We start from the raw sequence: 5,526 nt of genomic DNA, 5'->3' as shown, positions 1-5,526 counted from the left end.
AGAGAAGGAATGGGAGACGTTTCGGGTCGAGACCCTTCTTCAGACTGATGTCAGGGGAGGGGGCGGGTCCCGCCCGGGTCCCGCCCCCTCCCCTGACATCAGTCTGAAGAAGGGTCTCGACCCGAAACGTCACCCATTCCTTCTCTCCCGACATCCTGCCTGACTCCCCTGACATCTGTCTGAAGAAGGGTCGCGACCCGAAACGTCACCCATTCCTTCTCTCCCGAGATGCCGCCTGACTCCCCTGACATTAGTCTGAAGAAGGGTCTCGACCCCAAACGTCACCCATTCCTTCTCTCCCGAGATGCTGCCTGACCCGCTGAGTTACTCCAGCATTTTGTGTCTACCTTCCATTTTACCAACATCTGCAGTTTTTTTTCCTACACATGAAGTTTAAAAGAAGTTGACTCATTTAAACAGATAAGAGGCTGACGCCGCACAATCGTAAAGATTATAAAGCAAATTGAAACGCGAGTGAGATATTTCTCAAAGATAACCATGTGTCATTGAAGAGGTCTGTATATCTATGAATATGATAAATTCCTGTACAATTAAATTTATATAAATCGTAAGAGCATTCAGCTGAACTTTTATTCATTGTAATCAAATGGTACACTTCCAATCACCAAGCTGCCAACCTCTAACAGTCCACTTTTGTCAGGAAACCTCTGGAAACTTACTTTTACTACATTTCAAAATGCGTCTCACGGTGTAATATGACTTAGCAGTTTTGCACAGGAGATACTAGTGTGGTTGAGTTGCTGCCTGACAGAGCCAGAGACCCAGGTTCAATCCTGACTACGGGTGGTTTTACTTTGCACTAAATGTTACTCCCTTATGTATCTGTACACTGTGAATGCCTCGACTGTAATCATGAATAGTCTTTCCGCTGACTGGTTAGCACGCAACAAAAGCTTTTCACTGTACCTCGGTACACGTGACAATAAACTAAACTGACTATTTTTACCTGCCATGGGTTTTCATATATTGGGGGCAAAAAAATTGACATCTATTGAGGGTGTGCAGCGTAGGTTTACTAGGTTAATTCCCGGAATGGCGGGACTGTCAAATGTTGAAAGACTGGAGCGACTAGGCTTGTATACACTGGAATTTAGAAGGATGAGAGGGGATCTTATCGAAACGTATAAGATTATTAAGGGGTTGGACACGTTAGAGGCAGGAAACATGTTCTCAATGTTGGGGGAGTCCAGAACAAGGGGCCACAGTTTGAGAATAAGGGGTAGGCCATTTAGAACTGAGATGAGGAAAAACTTTTTCAGTCAGAGAGTTGTGAATCTGTGGAATTCTCTGCCTCAGAAGGCAGTGGAGGCCAATTCTCTGAATACATTCAAGAGAGAGCTAGATAGAGCTCTTAAGGATAGCGGAGTCAGGGGGTATGGGGAGAAGGCAGGAACGGGGTACTGATTGAGAATGATCAGCCATGATCACATTGAATGGCGGTGCTGGCTCGAAGAGCCGAATGGCCTCCTCCTGCATCTATTGTCTATACACAGTGGCACAGCGGTAGAGTTCCTGCCTCACAGCTCCAGAGAACTGGTTTCGATCCTGACTACGGGTGCTGTCTGTACGGAGTTTGTACGTGCTCCCCATCACCTGCGTGGGTTTTCTCCGCGATCTGCCAATCATTCCCCCACCCCCTCAACTATATCCACCTATCACTTTCCAGGGTTTCTCCCTCCCACCTTTTTTCCAGCTTTCTTCCGCCCGCCCCCCCCCAACCCCGGCAAGAGTCAGTCTGATGAAGGATCCTGATCTGAAATGTCACCATGTTCCCAAGAGATGCTGCCTGACCCGCTGAGTTACTCCAGCACTCTGTGAAACGTCACCTATCCATGTTCTCCACAGATGCTGCCTGATCCGCTGAGTTACTCCAGCACTCTGTGCTTGTAAACCAGCATCGGCAGTAGCTTGTGTCTCAACCTTTCATTAATATTTCGCAGTAGGATACTAAACTTTTGTTAAAGCTATGTTAGGTGAGGAATTTTAATAATTTTATTATTGATGTTTCTCATAAGATGCAAGTTACCTGCAGGTATTCTATGCAATGTTTTCTTATTAATAATCCAACACGTACCACTGTTCCACACTTTGAAAATTGGCTGCATGTCTATATTATAATTGAAGGCCCAATGGACGAGTGTTATCAGTTCCTCGTGTGTGGTGTCAAAGTATTATTTTAGTTCAAAGATACAGCGTGGAAACGGGTCCTTCGACGCACAGAGTCCAGGCCAACCATCGATCACCCTTTCACACTGGTTCATGATTTCAAGATCAATTTATTGTCACATGTACCAATTAAGGTGCAGTGAAATTTGAGTTACTATACATCCATGCTAAGTGAAAAGCAACAAGACACACACCCACAGAAAATAAATGTTAACATAAACATCCACCACAGCGGATTCCACATTCCTCACTGTGATGGACAGTAATAAAGTTCAATCATCTTTCTCTGTTCACCCGCGGTCGGGGCTTTTGAACCGTCTGCAGTCGCCGCTGCCGACTGTCCGAGGCCCTCGCATCGGTGCGATCGAAACTCCCCGTGTTGGGGCGGTGAAACTCTACACGGCGTGAAGCTCCCGAGGCAGCCTCTTCTCAATAGAGACCGCGCGCGGGCTTCACGGTGTTAAAGTCCACAGGCCCTAGTTCTATGTTTTCCCACTTTCTCGTCCACACTGGGGCCAATTAACCTGCAACCCGCACGTCTTTGGGATGTGGGAGGAAACCGGAGTAATCGGAAGGGCGATTGGTTTGTGTGATGGGCTGGGCTGTGTCTACAATTTCTAGCGGTCTTGGATGGAGCTGTTCCCAAACCATGCTGTGATGCGTCCCAATAAAATACTTCTCCAAAGCATCTGTAGATGTCTTTACAATTTCAAACTGTTAATGTAATTTGCAGGAAAAATTTATATTCAGAGGGTGTGAGCTACAGGGAGAGGTTGAGCAGGCTGGGACACTGTTCCTTGGAGTTTAGGAGGATGAGGGGTGCTCTTATACTCTTATATGCTCGAAACCATGAGGGGAATAGATCGGGTAGATGCACAGAGTCTCTTGCCCAGAGTAGGGGAATCGAGGACCAGAGGACACAGGTTTAAGGTGAAGGGATAAAGATCTAATCGGAACTTGAGGGAAACCTTTTCACACAGAGGGTGGTGGGTGTATGGAACGAGCTGCCAGACTGACCTACCGGGAGAAAGTGGCTGATCTGGCACTCTGGTGTCGGGACAACAGCCTCCTATTGAATGTCACAAAAACTAAGGAGCTGATTGTAGACTTTAGAAGGGCTCAACATCCAAGGACGTACACGCCACTGGAGATAAATGGGTCTATTGTGGATAGGGTGAGCAGCTTTAAATACCTGGGAGTCAGTCCACATCACAGAGGATCTGACGTGGACAACACACATTGCCGCACTGGTGAGTAAGGCAAGGCAGTGCCTTTACCACCTCAGACAGTTGAGGAAATTTAGAGTCTCTCTGAGGATCATTCAGTGCTTCTACTCAGGGGCTGTAGAAAGCATCTTGTCTGGCAACATCACAATCTGGTTTGGGAACAGCTCTGCCCAGGACAGGAAGGCTCAACAGAGAGTAGTGCGTTCGGCTGAACGCACCATGGGAACTACACTCGCCCCCCTGCAGGACCTATACATCAGGAGGTGCAGATCCAGAGCCAGCAACTTTATGGGGGACCCCTGCCACCCCAGCAACGGACTGCTCCAGCTGCTACGGTCAGGCAAACGCCTCCGCTGTCACGCTGTGAAAACAGAGAGGATGAGACGGAGTTTCTTCCCACAGGCCATCAGGACTGTTAACTCTCATATCACCAGGGACTCATTTAATTTAATTTACTGTATTAACGTATTTTTTGTGTTAAAATTTATTATTTTTTTATGATTATTATTTTTTTTTCTATTCTGTTTGTAGTTTAGCACAACCCGCAGGTGTGGCCACTTTCATTTCACTGCGCATCTTGTATACGTATGTGACAATTAAACTTGACTTGACTTGATGAGGTAGTTGAGGCTGGGACTATCACAACATTTACGATACGATACGATACTATAAAACTTTCTTCATCCCTGGAGGGAAATGGGCCTGCCGACAGTCACAACACACAAGGTACACGAACACTTGAAATTAAAAGTGAAAACAAAGAGAAAAAGACAAGCAACTGTTGGCTGCCGGCCGTGTGCACAGAGCCTTCACCGGAACAAACGGACAAACACAGACTTATCCCCTGGGCAGAGGACTCTAAACTAGAGTCCCCTTCCCCACATCGGGTCCCACTTTGTTCTACCACCGTCCCTCACGGCGGTCCCACATTGTCTTCCCCTCCCCCCCTCCCCCCCTCACACTCAACAACTGCATGTCGCGGGTCGATCGCGAGCCTCCCACTGCGGCCGGGGCCCCACCACCAAAACCAGGGCCCCAACACCACATCCGGGCCCCCACCACCACCAGGGCCCCACCACCACCACTGGGCCCCAGCACCGAGGCCCCACCACCAACAGGGCCCCACCACCACCACCAACAGGGCCCCACCACCACCACCAGGACCCCACCACAACCACCAGGGCCCCATCACAACCACCAGGGCCCCACCACCACCACCAGGGCCCCACCACCACCACCGGGCCCCACCACCACCACCAGGGCCCCACCACCACCCCCAGGGCCCCACCACCAGGGCCCCACCACCACCAGGGCCCCACCACCACCGGGCCCTACCACCACCACCAGGGTCCACCACCACTGAGGCCCCACCACCACCATCAGGGCCCCACCACCACCAGGGCCCCACCACCACTGAGGCCCCACCACCACCACCAGGGCCCCACCACCACCACCACCGAGGCCCCACCACCACCACTGAGGCCCCACCGGGCCCCACTATCACTGAGGCCCTCCCACCACTGAGGCCCTCCCACCGGGCCCCACCACCACCACCGGGGCTCCTGTTGCCGTCGAGGCTCCCACCTTCGCAGAGGCTCCTTCGGCCAAGGCGGGCCTTGCCGCCTGGTTTCTCCGCCGTCCCATGAGAGGCCTTTGGGGAGAGTCGGACCTAGCTGGGTGTGTTGCGGTCGGCGCCGTGGTTGTGTGGCGGGTGGATCGGGCCCCGTGAGGCTCCACGGGACACTCCCGCCACGCTCAGCCACCCCGCAAAATGTTTAAGAAACATTTAGACAGGTACGTGGATAGATTTATTCACAAAATGCTGGAGTAACTCAGCAGGTCAGGCAGCATCTCGGGAGAGAAGGAATGGGTGACGTTTCGGGTCGAGACCCTTCTTCAGACAGGTACGTGGATAGGACAGGTTTAGACGGATATGGGCCAAATGCAGGCAGGTGGGACTGGAGTTGGTGGGGTAGGTTGGTCGGTGTCGGCAAGTTGGGCCGAAGGGCCTGTTTCCGCTGTGTGAATGTGACTGATTCCCTAAAGGCTTTTTGCTGTGTACAGAATAAAGCATCCAGCAGGGGGAGCCCCAAGCACAATGTGACTTTTCATT

The sequence above is a fragment of the Rhinoraja longicauda genome, chromosome 23 (genome assembly GCF_053455715.1).
Source record: "Rhinoraja longicauda isolate Sanriku21f chromosome 23, sRhiLon1.1, whole genome shotgun sequence".
Lineage (NCBI taxonomy): Eukaryota > Metazoa > Chordata > Chondrichthyes > Rajiformes > Arhynchobatidae > Rhinoraja > Rhinoraja longicauda.
The sequence above is the reverse complement of the archived record's forward strand: the minus strand, read 5'-3'. Positions refer to the sequence as shown.